Source organism: Tamandua tetradactyla, chromosome 3 (genome assembly GCF_023851605.1).
Source record: "Tamandua tetradactyla isolate mTamTet1 chromosome 3, mTamTet1.pri, whole genome shotgun sequence".
Classification (NCBI taxonomy): Eukaryota; Metazoa; Chordata; class Mammalia; order Pilosa; family Myrmecophagidae; genus Tamandua; species Tamandua tetradactyla.
Genome location: NC_135329.1, coordinates 130,091,640 through 130,106,244, shown reverse-complemented (window position 1 = coordinate 130,106,244; position 14,605 = coordinate 130,091,640). Strand labels below are relative to the sequence as shown.

Sequence of the window (14,605 nt, the reverse complement as noted above, 5' to 3'; positions counted from 1 at the left end):
GGAGGCATCTCTTCATCCATTTGGGTGGATCTTGATAAGTTTCTGGAGTCCTATAAAAGAGGAAACATTTTGGAGAATGAATGTGATTCAGAGAGAGCAGAGCAGAATGACATAGCCACGAGATGCAGAGTCCACCAGCCAGCGACCTTTGGAGATGAAGAAGGAAAATGCGTCCCGGGGAGCTTCATCAAACAGGAAGCCAGGAGAAGAAACTAGCAAACTAGACAGGGTTTGGTCATTTTTTATATTGAATACTGGACTTTGCAAAATAGATAAAGTTTATTATTAATTATCTTACTCTTCAAATATAGAATATTGAACTTAAGAAAAATAGAGAAAGTGTATTATTAACTGTCATACTCATCAAATAAAATATAGGATAGGTGTATTTTGATTAAAAAGCATTATCTTGGATGTTAAATTCCATAAGCCCAGATATATTTTGCCCAGAGAATAAGAATTTACTATCCTAAAACATGTGCAGCACATGCCAATTAAATTATATCTTTAGTTGATACTAATGTTACTATTAAGTACTGAGAAAATAAGAATAATAAGTTCTGGTAAATTGTTTTAAATATTTATGGATAAGTATACTTAATTTAATGGAAGAAAGAAAGCAACATTGCTTCTTAAATTACTGGAAGTTGCTTTCCCCCTTTTGTATGTTTGTTGAATTAAAATATAATTTATGCAAAAATTAAAATTGTTACTTAATTTTTAAATTATTTTTCAAATACAGTTTTTTTTCAGAATATGATTAAAATGGTAATTCATAGTTATACAACAAATTTGTGTTACCTTATTTCTTTGGTATACCTCTCTGAAAACACATGAATCATGGCATGAAAAAATAGGTTTCACTCAAAATCATTAGTAATCATTACACAAAAGTAATAATATGAAATATTTTAAAAATTTTAATTTGATTATGCCCTGTTTTGTAAAGGAAACACTCCAAGTATATTTTCTATTTTAACTAAAGGTCGTAATTTCTTTTGGATTATAGTTCAGGATTCACCTCCCCTTACAAATGATTTTAAATAATGATTTCCTTGGTATGTGGTTCATTTTATATCAAAAGGCAACTGTTTATTGTTTCACATGCATTCATTTTAATCTCACTAGTAAGACTATGTTTAAGAGCTCCTTAAACATAGAAGTTTTGTCCTTTGGGTTTTCCCTAGTTCATGTTAAAGGTATTTAAGGAATAGCCAACTAATCTCTAATAGAAAACCAAAATTACAGCATTTATTCTGAAATTGAAGAGTCTGACTCTAGTTTTGTGGTAGTTCTGTTGTTGATTGTACCTGTTAAATGAAAATAATCATTCTTAATTAATTTTGGCTGAAAAGTATTTTGTATTTGTCGACCTTTGCTATATACAAAAAATGTTAAATCTTTAAACAGTCTATATTGAGCCTGTTCCCAAAGGTTGCCAACCACTAAAACCTCGACATTCTGGGGAAATTAATATAATGTGTTATATATAAAACTGGAAAAAGTCTTTAAGATCATCTTAAGTCCACTGCTTTCATTTTGGAAAACCAAACCTCAAAGTGACATGTTCCATTTTACAGAGGCAATTAATGGCAGAGACTCCAGGATCAATTCCTAATTCTTTTTTTAAATTTTTATTGATACAACAACGTACAAGCCACATCCATTCTTAACATACAAACATTCCATACATAGTATGCAATCAGTGGCTCACAATGTCATCATATAATTGTGTATTAATCACCATGATCATTTTTTAGCACATTTGTATCACTCCAGAAAATGAAATAAAAAGAAAAAACTCATTCATGCCATGCTCCTTACCCCTCCCTCTCATTGACCACTAGTATTTCCATCTGTCCAATATATCTATTTTTAAATTTTAACATTTGTTCCCCCTATCATTTATTTATTTTTAATCCATCTGTTTTGCTCATCTGTCCATACCACAGATAAAAGGAGCATCAGACATAAGGTTTTCACAATCACATAGTCATATTGAGAAAGCTGTATCATTATACAATCATCTTTAAGAAACCTGGCTACTGGAATACAACTCTACAGTTTTAGGCACTTTCCTCTAGCCTAATACACCTTAATATAAAAAAGAAGATATCTATTTAATGCTTCATTTGGTGTACTAACGTTTTTGTGCTACAGTTAGGAAGTACTATGCTATCCATTTCTGAATTTTTACAATCAGTCCTGTTGCACAATCTGTATCCCTTCATCTCCAGTTACCCAGTATCTACCCTATTTCTATCTCTTGCTGGCCTCTGTTCTTAACTGAAGTTATCCAAGTTCATTCATTAATGTTAGTTCATATCAGTGTGTCCATACAGTATTTATCCTTTTGTTTTTGGCTAATTACACTCAGCATAATGTCCTCAAGGTTTATGCATGTTGTTACATGCTTCATGACTTTATTCTATCTTACAGCTGTGTGATATTCCATCGTATGTCTGTACCACAGCTTGTTTTGTTACTCATCTCTTGATGGAGATTTGGGCTGATTCCATCTATTGGCAACTGTAAATAATGCTGCTATAAACATTGGTGTGCAAATGTCCGTTTGTGTCCTTGCCCTCATGTCCTCTGAACAGACATATAGCAATGGTATTGCTGGATGGTATGGTAATTCTAGACTTAGCTTCCTGAGGAACCGCCAAACTGCTTCGACAGTAGTTGTAACATTTTACATTGCCACCAAAAGTTGCTAAGTGTGCCTCTTTCTCCACATCTTCTCCAGTACTTTTCATTTTCTGTTTTATTGATAACGGCCATTCTGGTGGGTGTGAGATGATATCTCATTGTGGTTTTGATTTACATTTCCCTAATAGCCAGGGAAGTTGAGCATCTTTTCATGTGCCTTTTGGCCATTTCTTTTTCCTCTTCTGAGAAGTGTCTGTCAAATCTTTTGCCCATTTTGTGACTGGATTGTCTGTCTTTTTTGTTGTTGAGTTGAACAATCTCTTTATATATTCTGGACACTAGACCCTTTTCTGATATATTGTTTCCATATATTGACTCCCATTTTGTGGGCTGCTTCTTACTTTCTTGACAAAATTCTTTGATGTGCAAAAGTGTTTAATTTTGAGGAGTTCCCATTTATTTCTTTCTTTCTTCAATGCTCATGCTTTGGGTGTAAGATCTTGGAAAACACCTTCTATTATAAGATTTATAAGATATTTCCCTACATTTTCTTCTAACAGTTTTATGGTCTTAGATCTAATGTTTCGGTCTTTGATCCATTTTGAGTTGATTTTTGTATAGGGTGTGAGTATGGATCCTCTTTCATTCTTTTGCACATGGATATCCAGTTCTCTAGGCACCATTTATGGAAGAGACTATTCTGTCCCAGGTGAGTTGGCTTGACCGCCTTATCAAGATCAATTGCCCATAGATGAGAAGGTCTATATCTGAACACTCTACTCAATTCCCATTGGTCAGTATATTTATCTTTAAGCCACTACCATGCTGTTTTGACCACTGTAGCTTTCTAATATGCCTTCAATTCAGATAGCATGAGACCTCCAACTTCATTTTTCTTTCTCAGGATATTTTTAGCTATTCAGGGCACCCTACCCTTCCAGATAAATTAAGTTATTGGTTTTTCTATTTCTGAAAAGTAAGTTTTTTGGGATTTTAATTGGTATTGCATTGAATCTGCAAATCAATTTGGGTAGAATTGACATCTTAACTTAATTAAGAAATATTTAGTTTTCCGTCCATGAACACAGAATGCCGTTCCATTTATTGAGGTCTTCTGTGATTTCTTTTAGCAATTTCTTGTAGTTTTCTTTGTATAGGTCTTTTGTCTCTTTAGTTTATTCCTAAATATTTTATTCTTTTGGTTGCAATTGTAAATGGAATTCTTTTCTTGATTTCCCCCTCAGATTGTTCATTACTAGCGTATAGAAACACTACAGATTTTTTAGTGTTGATCTTGTAACCTGCCACTTTGTGGTGCTCATTTAGTAGCTCTAGTAGTTTCTCTGTTGATTTTTTTGGGTTTTTACATATAGTATCATATCATCTGCAAACAGCGACAGTTTTACTTCTTCCTTTCCAATTTTGATGCCTTGTATTTTTCTTGTCTAATTGCTCTGGCTAGAACTTCCAACACAGTGTTGAATAACAATGGTGATAGTGGACATCCTTTTCTTGTACCTGATCTTAAGGGGGAAATTTTTCAGTTTTTCCCCATTGAGGATGATGTTAGCTGTGGGTTTTTCATTTATTCCCTTTATCATGTTGGGGAAATTCCCTTCTATTCCTATCCTTTGAAATGTTTTCAACAAGAAAGGATGTTGAATTTTGTCAGATGCCTTTTCTGCATCAATCGAGATGATCATGTGGTTTTTCTACTTTGATTTGTTGATATGGTGTATTTATTGATTTTCATATGTTGAGCCATCCTTGCATACCTGAGATGACTCCTACTTGGTCATGGTATATAATGCTTTTAATGTGGTGCTGGATTCGACTTGCAAGAATTTTATTGAGGATTCTTGCATATATTCATTAGAGAGACTGGTCTGTAACTTTCTTTTCTTGTAGTAGTTTGTCTGGCTTTGGTATGAGGGTGATGTTGGCTTCATAGAATGAGTTAGGTAGCCTTCCCACCTCTTCAGTTTTTTTAAGAGTTTGAGCAGGATTGGGACTAATTCTTTCTTGAATGTATGGTAGAATTCACATGTGAAGCCATCTGGTCCTGGACTTTTCTTTTTTGGGAGCTTCTTAATGACTAATTCAGTTTCTTTACTTGTGATTGGTTTGTTGAGGTCATCTATTTCTTCTCGAGTCAATGTTGGTTGTTCATGCATTTCTAGAAAGTTGTCCATTTCATCTACATTGTCTAATTTTAATAGTATAAAGTTGTTCATAGTATCCTCTCATTACCTTCTTTATTTCTGTGGGGCAGTGGTTATGTCTCCTCTTCCATTTCTGATTTTATTTATTTGCATCCTCTCCCTTCTTCTTTCTGTCAATCTCCTTAAGGGTCTGTCAGTGTTATTGATTTTCTCATAGAACCAATTTCTGGCTTTGTTGATTTTCTCGATTGTTTTCATGTTCTCAATTTCATTTATTTCTGCTTTAATCTTCATTATTTCTTTCCTTTTACTTGCTTTGGGGTTATTTTGCTGTTCTTTCTCTAGTTCTTCCAAGTAAACAGTTAATTCCTTGATTTTTACTCTTCTTTTTTGATATAGTCATTTAGGGCAATAAATTTCCCTCTTAGCTCTTCCTTTGCTGCATCTTATAAATTTTGATATGTTGTGCTTTTATTTTCATTTGCCTGAGACATTTACTGATTTCTCTTGTAATTTCTTCCTTGACCCACTGATTGTTTAAGAGTGTATTGTTGATCCTCCATATATTTGTGAATTTTCTGGCCCTCTGCCTGTTACTGATTTCCAACTTCATTCCTTTGTGATCCAAGAAAGTGTTGTATGATTTCAATCTTTTTAAATTTATTTAGAGTTCCTCTGTGACCCAGAGTATAGTCTATCCTTGAGAATGATCCATGAACACTTGAGAAAAACATGTATCCTGCTGTGTGGGTTTAATATTCTATAAATGTCTCCTCAGTCTACTTTGTTTATTGTATTGTTCAAGTTCTCTGTTTCTTTATTGGTCCTCTGTCTAGATGTTCTGTCCATTGATGATTGCGGGAATTGTAGTCTCCAGCTATTATAATAGGTATTTTTTTCTCTTTTCAATGTTTGTCTTGTGTGTTTTCAGCACTTTGGCTCAGTGCATGAATATTTATGATTATTATGTCTTCTAGTTGAATTGTTCCTTTTATTAATACATAGTGTCCTTTTTTGTCTCTTTTAATTGTTATACATTTGAAGTCTAATTTGGTGGATATTAGTATAGCTACTCCTGCTCTTTTCTGATTGTTATTTGCATAAAATATGTTTTCCCAACCTTTCACTTTCAACCTTTGTTTAACCTTGGATCTAAAATGCATGTCCTGTTGTCAGCAAATAGATGGTCCCGTTTTTAAATCCATTCTACCCATCTATGTCATTTAATTGGGGAGTTTAATCCATTAACATTTAGTGTTATTACTGTAAGGGCAATATTTTCTTCTACCATTTTGTCTTTTGGATTTTACATGTCATATCTAATTTTTCTTCTTTTTACCTTTACTGATAGTCTTCATTTCTATACCCTTCACCACACCTCTCTCTCCCGTCTTTTCCTATTTGTCTCTAGTGTTCCCTTTAGTCTTTCTTGCAGGGCCAGTCTCTTGGTCACACATTGTCAGTGATTTTTTTGTCTGAAAATGTTTTAATTTCCCCCTCATTTTATTTTTTAACATGGGCAGGCACCGGAAAACGATCCTGGGTCTCCAGCATGGCAGGCGAGAACTCTGCGTGCTGAGCCACCATGGCCCACCCACCCCCTCATTTTTGAAGGACAGTTTTCTGGATATAGAATTCTTGGTTGGCAGTTTTTCTCTTTTAGTATCTTAAATATACCATTCCACTGTCCTCTCGCCCCATGGCTTCTGCTGAGAAGTATACATATAGTCTTACTGGGCTCCCTTGTATGTGTGGGTTGCTTTTTTCTTGCTGCTTTCCAGATTCACTCTTTCTCTTTGACATCTGACATTCTGATCAGTAAGTGTCTTGGAATACATCTGGTTGTATCTATTCTGTTTGGGGTACGCTGCACTCTTGGATCTGTAATTTTAAGTCTTTCATAAGAGTTGTGAAATTTACAGTGACAATTTCCTCCATTAGTTTTTCTCCTCCTTTTCCCTTCTCTTCACCTTCTGGGACACCCACAACACATATATTTGCACACTTCCTATTGTCATTCAATTCCCTGAGTCCCTGCTCATATTTTTCCATTCTTTTCCCTATCTTTTCTTTTGCTTGTTGGATTTCAGATTGTGCTGGTTTGAAAGGATGTGTGTCCCTAGAAAAGCCATGTTTTAATCCTAATCTCAATTTGTGAAGGCAGCATTTCTTCTACTCCATATTCAGGATTGTATATTTGAAACTGTAATTAGATCATCTCCCTGGAGATACGATGTAATCAAGAGTGGTTGTTAAACTGGATTAGGTGACGACATGTCTCCACCCATTCAAGTGGGTCTTGATTAGTTTCTGAAGTCCTATAAAAGAGAAAATATTTTGGAGAATGAAGGAGATTCAGAGAGAGCAGAACAGAATGACATGGCCACGAGAAGCAGAGTTCACCAGCCAGTGACCTTTGGAGATGAAGAAGATGCCTCCTGGGGAGTTTCATGAAATAGGAAGCCAGAAGAAGAAGCTAGCAGATGATGCCGTGCTTGTCATGTGCCCTTCCAGCTGAGAGAGGAACCCTGACCGTGTTCAACATGTGCCTTCTCACTTGAGAAAGAAACCCTGAACTTCATTTCCCTTCTTGAACCAAGGTATCTTTTCCTGGATGCCTTAGATTGGACATTCCTATAGACTTGCTTTATTTGGGACATTTTCTCAGCCTTAGAACTGTAAACTACCAACTTATTAAATTCCCCTTTTTAAAAGCTATTCTGATTCTGGTATATTGCATTCTGGCATCTAGCACACTAGAACACAATGTTCCATCCTCCAGTTCACTAATCCTATCTTCTGCCTCTTGAAATTTGACATTGTAGGTTTCCATTATTTTTTTCATCTCTTCTACTATGCCTTTCATTCCTATAAATTCTGTGGTTTTTTTTTTTTTTTAGACTTTCAGTTTCTTCCTTCTGTTCATTCCTTGCCTTCTTTATAGTCTCCCTCACTTCGTTGATTTGATTTTTTGTGAGGTTTTCCATGTCTGTTCGAACATTCTGAATTAATTGTTTCAACTCCTGCATCTCATTTGAATTGTTGGTTTGTTCCTTTGAGAACATATCATCAATTTTCATAGTATGGGCTGTATCTTCAATTTTCCTAGTATGATATGTTATTTTTTGCTGGTGTCTAGGCATTTAATTACCTTGATTAGTTTATTCTGGAGATTATTTTCGCTTTTTTTACTTAGGATTTTTTCTTGCTGGATGACTTTGTTGTCTATCTGTTCTTTGACATTCAGTTCAGCTTATTCTAGACCTTTAGCATAGGATTTGTTTAATAGATCAGAATTTTTAGTTCATGTTTTCTTGTTTCCTGCCCTGCCTATATGGTGCCTTTTTTTTCCCCCTTAAGAGTCTGCTTAGGCATTATAGACCCCAGTCAGATTTTCCCAGACCAAACTGGCCATCTCTCAGGAGGAAAGTGTCACCTGCATCATTTTTCCCTGAGATCCAGCAGGTTAAAAGACTTTCCTATGACTCTTCTATCCTATGTCCAGTCCTACCCAGTATGTGGCGCTTGTCTGTCTGCAGGTCACACCAGCATAAAGTGATTTGTTGCTACATTTAACTTCAGCCAACTCTCCAGTCTGGGGGCATGGTTTAGATAGAGAGAGGTTGTAGTCTGGCTTTAATTGCTTCACTTTTACAGACCCTGGGGTCTGAATTTCTTGAGGGATTGGTTCCACCTGAGCAGGGCCCCACCCCTCTTCTGTGGAAGGCTCAGTCTCTGGGGAATTACTTCCTTTCATCTGACCAGCCTCTTTTTCTCTCAGACAAGATTTATTCTGCCCTTTGCCTGGGGCAGATGGAGCCTGAGAAGTCTTGCAGTTGTATCCAAAGAGTAGTCAAGCCGTAGAAACACAGCCAAAAAAAAAAAAGGAAAGAAAAAAATCCCAGTACCTCCCATTGAGCTCAAGTTGTTATGTTGCTCTGTGTATCTCTAGGTCCTTTGTGCCCCCTCCTTTCCTTCAGGGCCCAGAGACTTTAAAGTATTTTGTGCTGTCTGATCCTAAAAAAACTCTGTTTTTTGCTTTCATTTTCAATCAACCCTGCCCCCTGTGCACCAGGGCAAAAACCTACAACCTCAGCTTTTACTCAAGGTTCAGCTGAGCTGGGGCTCTATCTTTAGCAGTCAGAATTTGTTAATTAATTCCACAATTGGCATTTGGTTGAGCTCGGTCCCTTGCTGTTAGTAAAGTCTCTTTCCTTTCCCCTCTGGGAACCAGCCTGTGGGGAAGGGGCACCAGCCTCCTTGGCTTGGGGGCCTCACAGTTCTGGGTGGGATCAGAGCTGGTCCTGCTTGTCCAGACTGGTGTACGCTATGTGTCTGGTCACTGATGTGGCCCCAGCAATTGTTCTGTATTGTTCCTGGATATTTACTAGCTGCTCTGGAGGGCAAACTAAATTCTACACCTCACTAAGCTACCCGCTGTCTTGGACCAGCCCAGGTCCTAATTCTTATTCCATTGTTCTTTTTCTGAAAATTAGGTGACAGAAATTTCTTTTTAATGTGTTCTCTCTTTTTCTCATACTGTTGTAGTAAGAAGATTGTCTTTCAGGCTATTTCTGTTAGTAGTATCTCCATTTCCCACATCAAGATGTGAAACCCTGCATCATTTTGAATTACTCTCCTTCCTCTGACTCCCTATAATCAAAAGTTAAAATTTCCTGTGATCTGTCTTCAATATCTTTTGTATCTATTGTTTTATTTTCTTTGCAAACACCACCCTATGCATGTAATGCTTAATTGCCTATATTAGTTTACTATTATTTTTTCTAACCCCATTATCATGTCTCCTCTCCTAACTCATTGTGAATAACATTGCCACATTAACATAACTGAAATCATGATTTCTTTTTCAACTTTATGGTATTTCCCTTTTTCTGAAAGATTCTTTTCTTACCATTCTCTGTATATTCAAATATTGCACATCCTCCAAAATCCAACTCAAATCTCATTTAGTCCTCAGCAGGGGCCACATTTACTAAAACAGATTTCCTCTTGCAAAATCTGGTTTCACCTAGATTAGTAGAGGAGAAAGTCTTTAGAGATCTCTTATTCTAATCTGTTTTACAGTTGAATAAGTGTATTATCTTGAGTTAAATGACTTACATCAGGGTTCAGGGCAGAGATGTAATTCCAATTAAGTATCCTAACCTCTAATTCAGAATTCTTTGCATATAAAATATTTCCTTTAACTTAAAGTGCCTTGTCCTTTTTTCCTTTTTTTTTGAGTGCATATATTATTTCACCCACTTGAGGCCAAAATATTGTTTTAAATTTCATTGTAATCATCTTCATGTTTTGTAAATAATAGGCTTTAGTTCTTCATTATTTATTTTGTATGGAATAATTGCTTTCAAATAAAAGTAATGTTTAAAAAAATTTTTTATTATGATATATATGCAAAAAAAGCAAAGAAATTCGAAATGCATTATAACAAATAGTTATAGAACAGATATCAGACCTTTTTTTGAGTTACAGTTCCACAATTTCAGATTTTATCTTCTAGCTGCTCTAAGACAATAGAGATTAAAACATATATCAGTATAATGATTAAGCAATCATACTTATTTGGTAAATCCTAACTTCTCTGTTACAACTCCTTCTCATTTGATCCTTCTCTCAATCTTAAGGGGTGTTTGGGCTATGCCCATTCTAACTGTTTCATGTTGGAAAGGGGTGACAATAATAGGGGATGGGGGATAGAACTAATTGATGTTCTTGGAGAGGCTGGCCCCTATGGATTTCAGGACTTCTCGGCCTAAGAACCATCTGGAGGTTGTAGGTTTCTGAAAAGTAATCTTAGTGCATGAAACTTTTATAGAATTTCACATAAAGCCCTAGGTGTTCTTTAGGGTTGACAGGAATGGTTTTGGTTGGAGTTTGACAAACCATGGCAATTAACAATATCTAGCAGAAGATTGTGTAAGAGTAGGCTCCACAATAGCCTCTTGACTCTATTTGAACTCTCTTAGCCACTGACATCTCATTTTGTTACATTTCTTTCCCCCCTTCTGGTCAGGAAAGCATAGTCAATTTCATGGTGACAGTGCCAGGCTCATCTCTGGGAGTCATGTCCCACATGCCAGGGAAGCTTTCACTCCTGGATGTCATACTTCACATAGGAGGGAAGGTAATGATTTTCCTTGCATAGTTGGGCTTATAGAGGAAGAGACCACATCTGAGCAACAAAAGATGTTTTCTGGAATTAATTCTTAGGCATAACTACTGGTAGGCTTAGCTGCTTCCCTACAGAAATAAGCTTCAGAAGAGCAAGTCTCAAGATCAAGGCTTGCTCTATTAACTTGGGGGTCCCTGATGTTTCAGGCATTATCAAGACTTTCCCCAGTGGTAAAGTTTAAACGTTCCACATTTTTTTTCCCCATCCCTTGATGGACTTTGCCAATACTTTTAAATTATCTGTCCAATATTCTCTGGAATGTTTCCAGGTATTACATTAAGCTATACAAAATCACAAGCCCTTATTCCCATTCTGGGCTCCATGTGTTTGGTTGTTTAAATGAGCAGTTCAGACAGGTTGAGTTAGATTGTTTACTACCAAACGTTTGGGTTTTGGACAAAACAAACCAATCTTCCTTTGGTCTCATAGAAGTTCTAAAATAAAGACAGTGTCATCCTTACCCCTGTATTCTGATTTACCTTATTCCTGACCAGATTGGCTTTGTTTTTAATCTCTAACTAAAGCCTGCTGTCTTATTTGATTTCTATAACAGTTGTTGCATGTAGCAATACTGACTTTCAGAGCTACAGAATTATTCTGAGTCTTAGGTATCACACAGGTAGCCAAAGTTCCAGGGAAATATCAGATTATACATATATAGCACAGCATCTCAAAATTTAGAAAAGACGTTTACAGCTCCAGACTAAACAGATAAAAGCAATATTTAAGATAAAGTAATTGTTTCCATTTGTAGAGATATTGATGACCAGAGATTATACTGCTTTTATTTAAAAGTTATGGAAGAAACATTTTAGTTGTTCTTGTTTGGAAGCTGGCTTCTATCTCTTAGGCTTTACTAAGGAAAAGTATTAGGAGAAAAACAAAATATAAAATCAGCTGGGTCTATTTATTGCTGCTTAAATGGTTTTCACTTATCTACAATGTTAAAAATACTGATTAGACTACCAGAGTAGGAATTTTACCACCCTGTCTTTATTTTTTTAATGTTTTCAGTGTCTAAGGAAACAAAAGATTTTATTAAAAAATTATAGCACATTGTATTAATTAGAAATATGATTTGGATAGTTCTATTATCTTAGGTATTTAGCCACTATCAAAAACTACCTAATATTGTCTTATCAGGTTTTAAAGTTTTTTGAATGTAATTGGTTTAAAGCATGTAAGTAAAGCAACAGGAGTCATAGGAAATATATACGCATTAAAATTCTTTTGCAGTTCAGCATGAATAAAAATGATGGTAGATTAGAGGGCAGCTTAAATATCTATCCGGTGAATAAAGCATACTCATAGTTGGGAATATATCTATCATCTGCTTTAGATGTATTAGAGAGGTGATACCAAGGTGAAAGCAGGCCTGCAGAATGGTTGAAAATCATTGATATTCTGACTTGGAAGCTGTAAATGACTCAGTGGCAGATGGAGTCTTTGTCAAGGAAGAAAAATGGCAGCTCTGGAGCATCATAGATGTTTCACTAGCAGTTTAGCAGAGGCTGTGACCTTCTAGATTCAAGAGTTTTTCCTATGTTCTAATAAATTGTCCTCAGCTTTTATTCACCTAAAGTAGATAAATAGTAGTCATCGTATTTCAGTACAAATTGAGGTGTTACATTATAAAGAAACATAAATATGTTTTATTACCTACTTTTTAAAGAAGGAAGGTTTAGGGAGAATGTACATTTCTGGGTTACAAATATTTTTCAGTTGGTTTGCAAATGTTTGAAAAACTCCAAGTGTTTAATTTAAAAAAAAAATGCTGTTTTTGTATCATGGAATGTTAAGGGTAGAAAGTACGCTAAAAATCCCAGACTAGTCCTCTCATTTTACAAATGAATAGATGAAGGCTCAGAGACTGATTTAACTAAAGTCACTTTGCTAGGTAATGAAAAATGTTAGGTTTCGTGGATTATCACTTGTTATACATATAAAGTACCTTTATTTATGATGGTAAAAGTAACTACTCTCTTTAAATTAAACTTAGAATACCACATAGTTCCCCTTCTTATTCTTGGCAACTAACAATTATGAGTGCATAATTGGGGACTTTTATTTACTATTCAATTGCAGATATTTTTATTGGGAAGAATTCAGGTTTTTCATTTTAGTCTTTTACCACTAGACTGCTGTATAGAAAAATTTTTGTTGAATGGAGAAATTATAACTGGGTAATAAATTTGTACATGCGTAGGCTATGTTCTTATTTTTTATTAAATATTTTATTTAAATCAGAACCAATTTGAATATATAATTTGTGTTGGCTTATTTGGACAATTTCATAAATTTTTAGAAATATGGCATTCACGTTAAAATATTTAAGGGTTTTTTAGATTGTATTCTGAGATATTTTGCAAAACTGTTACATTTATCAGTGAGAATTTCTTTAGAAGAATATATGTCTCCATGAGGGTATATTGTCATGTAGAATGTGTTCCATTGGAGAGCTGACCTATATTGAAGAGTAGTAAGTCATGGCTAAAATTAAAAGTAGTAGCATTACACACCTTAAACCTACTAAAGCACTTGACAGTTGCTAAAGTTGTAGAAAGTTATCATGTTCATAGCTGAAGAAGATGACCCTTTGCTTTAAGGGGTCAAGATTGCTGCATTAGACTCTCTTCCAGTTCTTCAGTTTGTAGTCTTGCAAGCCAGTGCCTAAAGAGGTGCAGGTAAAGAGAAATTTAGCAATTATACCAAACTACTGTCTGTGCATTTTCTAAAGATAAAATTATACAACTAAATGACTTTAAACCTTTTTTATTAAGAAAAAGAATTTGAAAGATTAAGACTGAAAACTTTCAAAATCTTGATATTTTTCTTCAGAATAATACTGGTCAAATATTTTATATAGAATGTGAGTATGAGAAATATTAATTGAAATATCATGAAAGAGAATACTGTTCCTAACAATGACTGTGTTGTGCATAATTATTTTACCTTTTATCTAATCTAATATGAAATAAATATACTCAGAGTTAAAGTGATAACCATCAGATTATTCAACAACCAATTATTGAGTGCATAGTACACGCTGGTGCTGAGGATAAGGCAGTGAACAAAACAGACTATAACTGCATTCATGAGTCTAACATTCTAAGGGCAAAAGATACAATAAACAAGTTAATATTGAGTAAGTTAAATGGCAACCATCCCAGTGAAGAAAGATAAAACAAATTAAGGGTCATGAATGCCGGGAGTGTAGAGTTGATATTTGTTGTAGGATGGTTGATGAAAGCCTCTCTAATCAGATGACAATTTAACAGAGATCTTAAGGAACTGAGGGGGCAAATAATGCAAGTATCTGGTCATAGACTTTTCAGACAAAGAAAGCAGTAAATGCAAAAACACTGAGGGATATTGTGCTTGACATGTATATGAATCAGGGTTTTCAAGGGAAATAGAACCAACAGACGATACATATATATGTATACACACACACACACATAATAATGTAAAGATTATGAAATTTATTATAGTAATTGTATAGTGTAGTATATGCTATAAGTATAATAACTGTGTAGTATAGTAATCATACAAATGTGGGGATGGGCAAGTCCAAATTCCATAGGGCAGGCCACAAGCT

General features: G+C 35.1%; 1 protein-coding gene across 19 annotated transcripts in view; it reads left to right on the top strand.

The window, feature by feature from the left end:
* The window catches only part of BAZ2B (bromodomain adjacent to zinc finger domain 2B), a 496,810-nt gene that overhangs the window by 226,351 nt on the left and 255,854 nt on the right, over window positions 1–14,605 (top strand). The window lies entirely within an intron of this gene.